This window comes from Pseudophryne corroboree, chromosome 7 (assembly GCF_028390025.1).
Source record: "Pseudophryne corroboree isolate aPseCor3 chromosome 7, aPseCor3.hap2, whole genome shotgun sequence".
Taxonomy (NCBI): domain Eukaryota; kingdom Metazoa; phylum Chordata; class Amphibia; order Anura; family Myobatrachidae; genus Pseudophryne; species Pseudophryne corroboree.
Genome location: NC_086450.1, coordinates 332,775,148 through 332,787,849, shown reverse-complemented (window position 1 = coordinate 332,787,849; position 12,702 = coordinate 332,775,148). Strand labels below are relative to the sequence as shown.

Below are 12,702 nucleotides of genomic sequence, written 5' to 3'. Positions count from 1 at the left end.
TAAAAGCAGCTTGCGAGCGAACAACTCGGAATGACCCCCATAGAGCAATTGCAACATTGACTCCTGCAAGATATGTGAATGCATTTGATTTCCAAAAATAATATGCTTAAATATTTGTTTAAACCTTTTTGTATGATGCATCTTTGTAGACTGAATACCCTCAATTAAAAGCGGCACAGGTGGCTTACAATTCATACTGTATCATTAGTTTTGTAAAGTGATTATTCCTCTCTAAATTCTTCATATTTCTAGCACAGTCGCTGATATGTCCTCACCTGCTCTCAGATGGAAACAGAAGTGTAATGTCCTACTGGTGCAGAAGGAATTACGCTCTGCAGATTGGGAATCTTACCTCTCAGTAAGTGTGAAAGTCTTTTTGGTTATCCGCAGGGCAGTCACGGTCACCTGTTTGGTGATTTTAATACTGGAAAACAGAGAAAAATAGTTATGTGATACACTTCTTCCAGGGACAATCACCATAGGATACCTAAAGAATAAATATCATTGCTTTCTTAGGTTTTCATCTAATGCCAAGCAAGCGCAGCTGTGAGGTTCCTTCATATTCATTACATTTACAAACCTGTAAACTTTTAAAATAAAATAGAAAACACAAAATACTAAAAGACTTTAAACCCCAGACTAGAAGCATGTTCCCAAAGAGCCGACCTGATAATATAAACTGAATGCACTGGCGTATTTAGAATGGGTGCAGTGTGTGCGGTGCACACGGGCCCCTGTGGTCTAGGGGGGCCCACAATGCACACCCTGCACCCATTATTTTTAATACTTACCCTCCGGAGTAAGGAGTATGGATTCAAAAACAGCAAAGTGCTTCATCAGCTAACAACATCTAAAGATACCAGAAGTACAGTGTAGTAATAGAGAGAGCTATCACAATAATGTAAAGATTTCACCAGGACATCCTCTTATCCAGTGGCGTAAGTTTGTCCCAGTTGCCCGGAGGCAAGAAAAATATTGGTGACCCCCCCATTATATATATTTGCTCCTGCATAGCAAGCCTGCAGATTTTAACTATATGAAGCTACTATAAAACCCGTTGCAACTAGGCAGATCTATGTAGGGGTCCAGCCACACACTACATAGATCTGCTTAGTCACTCACAATCAGGGCCGGACTGGCCATCTGGCACTTCTGGCAAATGCCAGAAGGGCCGATGGCCACGTGGGCCGGTACAGCAGACCCCCTCTTGTGGCACTGAGACACGCTGCCGCTCAGTCCGGCGGCAGCGTGTCTCAGCTGTCAGAAGCTCAGAGCGCGCCAGCGCGGCTATGTCTGGCGGCGTGTAGCGGACTTCAAACCAGCCGCCGGTTTGTGAGCCAATCAGAGCTCGCGGACCGGCAGCCAATCAGGAGCCGCCGCTGCCGGTCCGCGAGCTCTGATTGGCTCACGAACCGGCGGCTGGTTTGAAGTCTGCTACACGCCGCCAGACATAGCCGCGCTGGTGCGCTCTGAGCTCCTGACACCTCACATCACAGCCAGAGGAGCAGCAGCGGTAAGTAAGCTGCTGTGGGGGAAATTGGCTGGCACTGTGGGGGGCACTGGGGTCATTTGCATACCTGGCATTGTGGGGGCAATTGGCTGGCACTGTGGGGGGCACTGAGGGCATTTGTATACCTGGCATTGTGGGGGGCAATTGGCTGGCACTGTGGGGGCATTTGTATACCTGGCATTGTGGGGGCAATTGGCTGGCACTATGGGGGGCACTGGGGGCATTTGTATACCTGGCATTGTGGGGGCAATTGGCTGGCACTGTGGGGGCATTTGTATACCTGGCATTGTGGGGGCAATTGGCTGGCACTGTGGGGGCATTTGTATACCTAGCACTGTGGGGGGCATTTGTGGATCTGGCACTGTGGGGGCATTTGTGGATCTGGCACTGTGGGGGCATTTGCATACCTGGCATTGTGGGGGCAATTGGCTGGCACTGTGGGGGCATTTGTATACCTGGCACTGTGGGGGCATTTGTATACCTGGCACTGTGGGGGCATTTGTGGATCTGGCACTGTGGGGGCATTTGTGGATCTGGCACTGTGGGGGCATTTGTGGATCTGGTACTGTGGGGGCATTTGTATAGCTGGCACTGTGGGGCATTTGTATACCTGGCACTGTGGGGGCATTTGTATACCTGGCACTGTGGGGGCAATTGTGGATCTGGCACTGCACTATTGGGGGCATATAATGTAAATTTCGGCTCATACCGGGTGCTATAATGTAAATTTCGGCTCATACCGGGTGCTATAATGTGAATTTTGGCTCATACTGTGTGGTATAATGTGAAAGAGGCACCAGTACTAGATAGTATAAGGGGTCCTACTATTGTGGTGCATAATGCGTATAAGGGGTGTATGGTGTGGTAAACTACACTGAAGGCCACGCCCCCTTTCGAGTGGCCACGGCCCCTTTTAATTACAAACTTCACATTTCCGTACCCCCACTTAAAAATTTCCACTTCAACCACTGGTTGTGTGTATTTTAATAGAGAATGATGTACGCTTGTATGTTGGTAGAATATTAATTATATTTGTAAGAGCATAGACTAATAAGTGGGAGGAGTCAGGAATAATAAGGGGAGGAGTCACAGAGGTGGGCCTGTGTGCTTAAAAAATGCCAGGGCCTATTTTTAGTCCCAGTCCGGCCCTGCTCACAATGCTGATTATTTCTCTGACAATTAATTTGCAAGTGTCATATCCAGGTTTAGAACCCACAACCTATTACACTGGAAGCATGCACCTTACTGATAGAGATATTTGCTGCTGTATAGGAAGTGTGAGAATTCTAACTATATGAAGTTACTTGTAATTGTCAGAGAAATAACTTCATATAGTTAGAATTGTCATGCTTCCTTTATAGAAGCAAATAGCTTCATCAGTAAGGTGTCTGCTTCCATTGTATCTATAATAAAGAGGGTGTGATTTGTAAGGTGTATTGACTAGTGGGGAAGTCGGCTACGGAAGAGATACTGGCTGCTGTCAATTAACTTAACTGATTAATGTCGCTGAACACATAGAACAGGAGGAGAGGTGCCCCCCTTCAAAGCAGGAGCCCGGCAGCAGTTGACTCCGTTGCCTCCCAGAGTTCTGCCTCTGCTCTTATCTGAAACCTTGGAGAGAATTAAAGTGGAGAAAGATAAAGTACCGACTGTCAGCGCCCAGAGTCTTACCGGTACGCTGGGGCCGCGGGGCTGGCTTCCTTGGCGATGTGCGGGCAGTGGCGGAGGTGGGCTACTGCGCCGGATCCATGGGCAGCAGTAGCGGCGGTGAGGGGGTCCGCTCGTGGCGATGGGACGCCGCTACAGCGGGACGCCGCTACAGCGGGTTGCTCTTGCTGAGCCGTTGCTTGTACACCATGGTCAGTGAGCAATGTGGCTTTGCAAAAAGGTCTGCATTACTGGGAGCCGCCATGTTGGAGACCAGGTTTTAAGCATAGTTCCTGTTTCCTGTTTCTTCTAGCCAATCCAGGGAAAGCTCTCCCTATAAAAGGGGGCTGGTTTAGGACAAGGATGCCAGTGCTTCAAGTTACAACCCTGTTGTAGGTGCTTTAGCCTGTGCTCCCAGGATTCCTGCTGTATTCTGGTTCCTCCTGATCCTGCTTGGTCGGTTCTCTGTTGCTGCTGTAGCCCTGCCGTTTCTAGCCTGTAACTGCCTGTGGAAGCGCTCCTGGAAAACCCGGTCCAGTAAGACTCTTTGGGCACAGTCGGCCCCGGGTCTTCTGCCTCGTCTTTCAAGCCACACTCCACAGATCTCCTTCACCAGCCACGCCTTTGTACCACCGACCACAACCTGCAGATTATTATCTTCAGCCTCGTTTAACAAACCACAGTCCACAGTCCTTGTCTCCAGCCACGTCTTAAACCACCATCCACAGTTCATCATCTACAGTCTCGTCTTTCAAATCACAGTCCACAGTTCTTCGCCCCCTGCCACGTCTTTAACCATCGTGCTCCAGCCTTGGTCCTCTACCTCAGCCCTGTACATAATAAATACTTTCCATTGACTCTCAAACCCCGCCTACGCTCTTCATTGCTCCGTGTCCCATGCGAAGGAACTATATCCAGCCCCCTCATCTGGTTCATTCACAGCCTGCTACCTCCTCGGGCAAATCTCAGCTGCCGGATCCTCAAACTTTGCTAGACGTGACAGTAAGCACTGGCCCAATGGATTCGACGGGTGATCAGGCCTCAGGAGGGGATTCAACTGCAGATATCTGGTCTCGCTTAAGTAAGCAGGAGGCCACACAATCTCAAATCGTGCAGTTCATGCAGAGTATGTCCGAACGTCTCGGTTCTCTCTGTGTTGCCATAACGGCCCATCAAGTATCTACAGCTGCTCCCACATTAGCACCTCCGGTCCCGCTTCCTCCTGTACCAGTACCACTTCCACGGTTGCATTTGCTACCTCCCAGTAAATTCGATGGGAATCCAAAACAATGCAGCGGGTTTCTTAACCAGTGCGAAATCCAGTTCGAACTACAGTCGGACAACTTCCCATCAGCACAAACCAAAGTAGCCTATATAATTTCTTTACTTACCGGGCAAGCGTTGGAGTGGGATTCACCTTTGTGGGAGAGGATGGATCACATCTTATCTAACTATCCAGAATTCGTAGCCACCTTTCGAAGAATCTTCGACGAACCAGGCAGGACTTCTGCCGCTTCATTGGAGATCCTGCGCCTGCGTCAGGGCACACGTACGTACGGTCAGTCAGTACGTGATCCAGTTTCGCACCCTTTCCTCAGAACTGAACTGGAATGAGGAGGCTCTCATTGCAGCTTTCTGGAGCAGTCTCTCCGAAAAGATCAAAGATGACCTCGCTACTCAGGACGTACCTGATAAGTTGGATGAACTAATTTCTTTATGCAATAAGTTAGACCTGAGGTACAGAGAACGCTGTGTTATGCACACCAGTGCCTGCAGGAATGTACTGGTGTTTGAACTGTTATACACACCAGTGCCTGCAGGAATGTACTGGTGTCTGAACAGAGAGGGATGCAAAACAAATGAACTCACAGACAGACTGGGAAATATGACATAACGTACACAGAAGGTGATAGGGTAACAAAACCAACACAGAGTGAACAGAGAAGCCCAGAGGCTAAGAAACTGGGTGTCTCCCTAGTATTAGAAATGCTCAGATGGAAAAAGCAAGATGTTGTGTTTTAATACGTAGAGAACCCGAAATGCTGTTGCTAAGGGCAACAGCAAAACCCTAAAGGGTTACCAACGGGTGTGGCAGTAAACTCCTTGGTCAGAGATGGAATAATAGACACAAGGAGAGTCTCCACAATCCTAATTCTCACTTGCAGGGCCCAGGTTCAGCTTACTGCCACTAAACTGACACATGGACGCCCTGCACAGTGAGAGAGGATTATGCAGGCAGGTCTGAAAGTACAGCCACAAACCTGCTGGGTTCACAGAATAGCAAAAGAACCTCAGCAGGCTAAACGACTGACTCCAGTCTTACTGCTAGGTCTGGATTGGCAGAGTGTAGTACCAAATGCCCAGGCCTATTTGCAGTAAGCAACAACAAAATACAAAGCTACACAGTACTGGCTAACTTTCAGGAACTGACTAACCAACAAAGATTCAGCAGCATCTGCTTAACCTGAGAAGAGGCCTTATAAAGCAGGTGCTGTCCACGCCCCCCTCAGACCTCACAGACTGTGAGCACAAAAACCAGCACCGGATCCCATGCCTGTAACCACTGCACAGCAAAAGACCCGAACCGGAGTATCAGCTGCGCTCAGGTTACTCCGCTAGCACTTGTCTCCCGGTTGCCATGACGACGTGGCAGCACAAGGCAGGAGACCCTAACACGCTGTATGGAGAGGTTGCGGTCAGATCGTCCTAAGCCTGGAGTTGTTCTTCCACCAACACCATCATCACCAACTGCGGAAGAAACCGTGCAGATTAATCGCTCCCACCTCTCCAATGAAGAACGTCAGAGACGGCGACAAGGGAACCTCTGCCTGTATTGTGGTGCATCTGATCACTTTGTTAAAACTTGCAATCTACGTCCGGGAAACGCCTGCTCCTAGTTTGTGCTGGAGAGGTCAAGCTAGGAGAATTCTCAGAATTACATACCAAGAAAGAGTCTGTCCTGTTAACCCAATTGGAGCTCCCTTCTTCTTCTCTTCTCATCCCTGCACTACTCAACTCTGGAGCCGCCGAAAGCTTCATTACGTCAGCTCTGGTCAAACGATCTGGAATACAAATGGTTCCTTTGGATCGCACCATTTCTGTTACCACAGTAGATGGAAGTTATATCCCTGAGGGTATTATATCCTTTCGTACTATTCCTCTCAAGATGAAGGTCGGAGTTCTCCATTCAGAAGAAATCTCTTTCCTTGTAATTCCTAAAGCCTCTCATGAACTAATCCTAGGGTTTCCATGGTTAATCAGACACAATCCCCACATAGATTGGCAAACTATGGATGTTCTCTCTTGGGGACAAGACTGCTTTCAGAACTGTTTACCTTCAGTTAGACCTCTCTGTTCTTCCAGCCTTCCTGTGGAGTACCAAGCTTTTCAAGATGTTTTCAGTAAGCATGGGGCGGACACCTTGCCTCCGCATCGTACTTGGGATTGTCCCATTGAGCTAGTACTCGGTAAGACTCCTCCCCGAGGTCGAATTTACCCTCTCTCACTTCCCGAGACACAGGCCATGACGGAGTATATCCGGGAGAACTTGGAGAAAGGGTTCATCAGGTCTTCTACATCTCCGGCCGGAGCAGGGATTTTCTTCGTCAAAAAGAAGGATGGGGGGTTGCGGCCCTGTATTGACTATAGAGGTCTCAATGACATAACAGTTAAGAACAGATATCCATTACCTCTGATTCCAGAACTGTTCGACCTTGTTAAAGGAGCTACTGTATTTACTAAGTTGGACTTACAGGGGGGGGGGGGGGGGCTACAATCTTATATGTATTCGCCCAGGGGACGAATGGAAGACGGCATTTAATACCCGTGACGGCCATTACGAATACCTGGTAATAATGCCTTTTGGCCTATGTAACGCCCCAGCCGTCTTTCAAGAGTTCGTTAACTAAATCTTCAGAGATCTCCTCTATGACTGCTTGGTAGTGTATATGGGTGACATCCTCATTTTTTCTAGGGATTTGAAGACCCATCGGGAACAAGTCAAAGAAGTGTTAACTCATTTATGAAGGAATCAGTTATTCTGTAAGTTAGAGAAGTGCACCTTTGAAGTACCCACGATTCCATTCCTCGGTTACATTCTTTCAGGGCAGAGGTTACAGATGGACCCCGCTAAAGTCCAGGCAATTCAGGATTGGGCACTTCCAGCTACCCTTAAAGGAATTCAATGTTTCCTGAGGTTTGCTAACTTCTACCGAAGATTCATTCAAAATTATTCTTCTGTCATAGCTCCTATAACCGCATTAACTAGGAAGGGAGCCGATCCTGCCAAGTGGTCTCCGGAGGCTTTGGAAGCTTTTTCATCTTTAAAGGAGGCCTTCACGACTGCTCCAGTTCTTCAACAACCCGATCTCAGCCGTCCGTTCTTGGTGGAGGTTGATGCCTCTACTGTAGGAGTAGGAGCAGTATTATCCCAGCTTTTCGAGGACAAGAAGGTCCATCCTTGTGCGTTCTTCTCGCGAAGATTCTCCCCCGCTGAACAGAATTACGCTATTGCGGAACAGGAATTACTGGCAATTAGGTTGGCCTTTGAGGAGTGGATGTATTTGTTGGAGGGAGCTCAGCATCCAATTTCGGTGACCACGGATCACAAGAGCCTCCTGTATTTACAGTCGGCCCGATGTCTGAACCCACGCCAAGCAAGATGGGCACTCTTCTTTACCCGTTTTAATTTTAAACTCAGTTACCGACCAGGTTCCCTCAACAAAAAGGCAGACGCATTATCTCGCTCCCTAAGTTCAGAAGAACCCTCTGACCGTTCAAAAGAGCAATTTATCCTGGAATCCACCTCTTTTTCTGCAACTAATACCTCTCCACTTCCTCCTCCAGGGAAGATCTTCGTTGCACCAAATCTTCGCAAAAAACTTCTTACATGGGCTCACTCCTCCTCCTTCATGGGCCATGCGGGCGGTCATAAGACACTTAAATTCATTCAGCGCTCCTACTGGTGGCTTCATCTCAGGACTGACGTTCAGGAATTCGTAGCTGCCTGTCCAAAATGTGCCCAGTATAAAAGTCCCAAAGGTCCACCAGCCGGGTTACTCCATCCTTTGCCGGTAGCACTAAGACCATGGACGCATATTTCTATGGACTTTATTACAGATTTACCTACGTCTGGTGGGCGGAACACCGTATGGGTCATAGTTGACCGATTCTCTAAAATGCCACACTTTGTTCCTCTGGCTAATCTTCCATTTGCATCCCATTTGGCAAAATTGTTTATAGCAGAGATCTTTCGACTCCATGGTCTACCACAGGAAATTGTGTCTGATAGAGGTCCTCAATTTGTGGCCAAGTTTTGGAGATCCCTATGTTCTGCTCTTGGCGTGAAATTAAACTTCTCCTCAGGATATCATCCCCAAACGGATGGTCAAACAGAGAGAGTGAACCAGGATCTGGAGACTTTTCTGCGTTTATTCATGTCCTCCTCACAGGATGACTGGCTTGACTTCCTCCCATTCGCAGAATTTGCCCATAACAATCTTTATCACTCTGCCACAAAATCTTCTCCATTCTTCATTAATTATGGTTACCATCCAAGAGTTCCTGACTTCCAACTTCTGCCTACGCTCGAGGTTCCTGCCGCAGAGTCTACTCTTCGACAATTTACTGAAGCTTGGAAACAAGTTCACAAGACTTTGCTCAAGACATCCAAGAGATAAAAGACCTATGCAGATCTGAAACGAAAAGCTGTACCAAGCCTTAAGGTAGGAGATCGGGTTTGGGTTTCCACACGTAACTTAAGATTAAAGGTTCCTACAAAAAAGTTTGCTCCCAGATTTATTGGGCCTTACCCAATCGAAAAAGTGTTGAATCCTGTAGCTTACAAAGTGAAATTACCTCCGCAGTTAAGAATTCCTAATGCATTTCATATTTCTCTCTTAAAACCATTGGTACATAATCAGTTCAGAGCTGCTCTGCCTAAATCACCCAAGATCCAATCAGCACATGGAGACGAATTTGAGATTCACAAGATCCTCGATTCTCGCAGACGTTATGGTCACATCCAGTAATTTGTTGATTGGAAGGGGTATCGGCCAGAGGAGAGATCTTGGGTAGATGCAGAGGATGTCCATGCTCCAAGACTTCTTCGGACATTTCATGCCAAGTTTCCAACTAACCAATAAATAACAAGTGGCGCTTGACAATCAGATAAATAAAAGACATTTATTTGTATGAAATGTATATAAGTTACAACAACCTCCCGGGAGTGTAAAACAATGATATAAATATCACAACAATAAAACTGTACGCTGTATTATAGCTTCTTTATCAATTGCTTGAAAACCATTAATAGTAAAATGATCTTATTTGCACATGACTATTTATTAGCAGCACCTGAGAGGTTTTCAACCGTGCTGGATTCACTTAGTACACACAAATAGTGATATGTGGAGAATGTGTGTAACTAATAGGTATTGAATCTACACATGAGTCACTCACGATTGTATATATCAGAAGGAATTGCGTGTATCACAAATCCGTAGCAGTGACTGGCTGGTTAAAAAGTTAATTGAAGAATTACCTCCGCTGGGCAGGAGCCTGTTCTGTCCTTGCTCCCTGGTGTCGTCTCACCGTCCCGTCAGAGACACATGCCAGAGCCTCAGCGGGTATGACTGATGCTGCGCCGTGCAGGGAGCCCCAACGAGCCGTCCCCGATGGTCCACGCCACCTCCGGTACCTCCGCACTTACAAAAAGGAGGCTGTTAAGCTGGTTAGCCGGAGTTTACCGGTCTGCGCCGGACTGGGAAGGAGCGGCACCCGCTGTTTTCACTTCCCCAGATTGTGTAAACGGCTGTGGCTCCAGGGATTAGGGCTGCAGTGTAGATGTTCTTGAATGCGGTAATTAAAAAACCGGGCTCCTGTGCACGGATGGATAATCAAAACGGCAGCTACTGGCAGTGTAGATCCTTGAAGGAAGAAAGCCTGTATCCTAAGGATACAGGCTTTCTTCCTTCAAGGATCTACACTGCCAGTAGCTGCCGTTTTGATTATCCATCCGTGCACAGGAGCCCGGTTTTTTAATTACCGCATTCAAGAACATCTACACTGCAGCCCTAATCCCTGGAGCCACAGCCGTTTACACAATCTGGGGAAGTGAAAACAGCGGGTGCCGCTCCTTCCCAGTCCGGCGCAGACCGGTAAACTCCGGCTAACCAGCTTAACAGCCTCCTTTTTGTAAGTGCGGAGGTACCGGAGGTGGCGTGGACCATCGGGGACGGCTCGTTGGGGCTCCCTGCACGGCGCAGCATCAGTCATACCCGCTGAGGCTCTGGCATGTGTCTCTGACGGGACGGTGAGACGACACCAGGGAGCAAGGACAGAACAGGCTCCTGCCCAGCGGAGGTAATTCTTCAATTAACTTTTTAACCAGCCAGTCACTGCTACGGATTTGTGATACACGCAATTCCTTCTGATATATACAATCGTGAGTGACTCATGTGTAGATTCAATACCTATTAGTTACACACATTCTCCACATATCACTATTTGTGTGTACTAAGTGAATCCAGCACGGTTGAAAACCTCTCAGGTGCTGCTAATAAATAGTCATGTGCAAATAAGATCATTTTACTATTAATGGTTTTCAAGCAATTGATAAAGAAGCTATAATACAGCGTACAGTTTTATTGTTGTGATATTTATATCATTGTTTTACACTCCCGGGAGGTTGTTGTAACTTATATACATTTCATACAAATAAATGTCTTTTATTTATCTGATTGTCAAGCGCCACTTGTTATTTATTGGTTAGTTCTTGTTTTAAGGGACTGGCAATTCCCTTTATCAGGAGGCTGCTGACAATCAAAGTGCAGTGCTTCTCACCTGAGCGCTTAGTTTTTTCTTTTCAAGTTTCCAACTAAACCACATAGGTGTCCGGAGTCCACCCGCAAAGGATGGGGAGGGGGGTACTGTCAGCGTCCGGAGTCTTACCGGTATGCTGGGGCCGCGGGGCTGTCTTCCTTGGCGATGTGCGGGTAGCGGTGGAGGTGGGCTGCTGCGCCGGATCCGTGGGCAGCAGTAGCGGCGGTGAGGGGGTCCGCTCGTGGCGGCGGGACGCCGCTACTATGGGTTGCTCTTGCTGAGCCGTTGCTTGGAGACCAGGGGCAGTGAGCAATGTGGCATTGCAAAATGGTCTGCATTACTGGGCGCCACCATGTTGGAGACCAAGTTTTAAGCATAGTTCCTGTTTCCTGTTTCTTCCAGCCAATCCAGGGAAAGCTCTCCCTATAAAAGGGGGCTGGTTTAGGACAGGGATGCCAGTGCTTCAAGTTACAACCCTGTTGTAGGTGCTTTAGCCTGTGCTCCCAGGAGTCCTGCTGTATTCTGGTTCCTCCTGATCCTACTTGGTCGGTTCTCTGTTGCTGCTGCAGCCCTGCCGTTTCTAGCCTGTTACTGCCTGTGGAAGCGCTCCTGGAAAACCCGGTCCAGTAAGACTCTTTGGGCACAGCCGGCCCCGGGCCTTCTGCCTCGTCTTTCAAGCCACACTCCACAGATCTCCTTCACCAGCCACACCTTTGTACCACCGACCACAGCCTGCAGATTATTATCTTCAGCCTCGTTTAACAAACCACAGTCCACAGTCTTTGTCTCCAGCCACGTCTTAAACCACCATCCACAATTCCACAGTCATCATCTACAGTCTCGTCTTTCAAATCATAGTCCACAGTTCTTCGCCCCCTGCCACGTCTTTAACCATCGTGCTCCAGCCTCGGTCCTCTACCTCAGCCCTGTACATAATAAATACTTTCCATTGACTCTCAAACCCCGCCTACGTTCTTCATTGCTCAGTGTCCCATGCGAAGGAACTATATCCAGCCCCCTCATCTGGTTCATTCACAGCCTGCTACCTCCTCGGGCAAATCTCAGCTGCCGGATCCTCAAACTTTGCTAGACGTGACACCGACCAATCAGCTCCTGTCATTTTTCAAACACAGCCTGTAAAATGCTAGAAGGTGATTGGTTGATACTTATGTTTTTGCCAAAGTGTTATACATATCCGTCCAGGTGTCCAAGGCTTTAGCATACTCTAGGTTAATGTAATGGTACACTCTTGTAATGAGAGGCCTGTTTACTTTGTTTACTTTGAACATGGAAGTTACAGTTTATGGCCCTCATTCCTAGTTGATCGCTCGCTAGCTGGTTTTAGCAGCATTGCACACACTAGGCTGCCGCCCTCTGGGAGTGTATCTTAGCTTAGCAGAATTGCGACCGAAAGGTTAGCAGTTCTGCTATTAAATATTTCCCTGCAGTTTCTGAGTAGCTCCAGACCCACTCCTAGATTGCGATCACTGCAGACTGTTTGGTTCCTGGTTTGACGTCACATACACGCCCTGCATTCGTCCAGCCACTCCCCCGTTTCCCCTGGCACGCCTGTGTTTTTACCTGACACGCCTGCGTTTTTTTAGCACACTCCTGGAAAACGCTCAGGTACCTCCCAGAAACGCCCCTTTCCTGTCAATCACTCACCGATCAGCAGAGCGACTGAAAAGCGTCGATCTGACCTGTGTAAAATTGCTTTGTTTGTT

At 48.0% G+C, this 12,702-nt stretch overlaps 1 long non-coding RNA gene across 1 annotated transcript in view; it reads right to left on the bottom strand.

Annotated features, from left to right (window-relative positions):
• The window catches only part of LOC134945209 (uncharacterized), a 61,797-nt gene that overhangs the window by 21,402 nt on the left and 27,693 nt on the right, over nucleotides 1-12,702 (bottom strand). The window contains exon 2 of the long non-coding RNA XR_010182074.1: nucleotides 353-424. This is a non-coding gene — a long non-coding RNA (uncharacterized LOC134945209). The remainder of the gene's footprint in view (nucleotides 1-352; nucleotides 425-12,702) is intronic.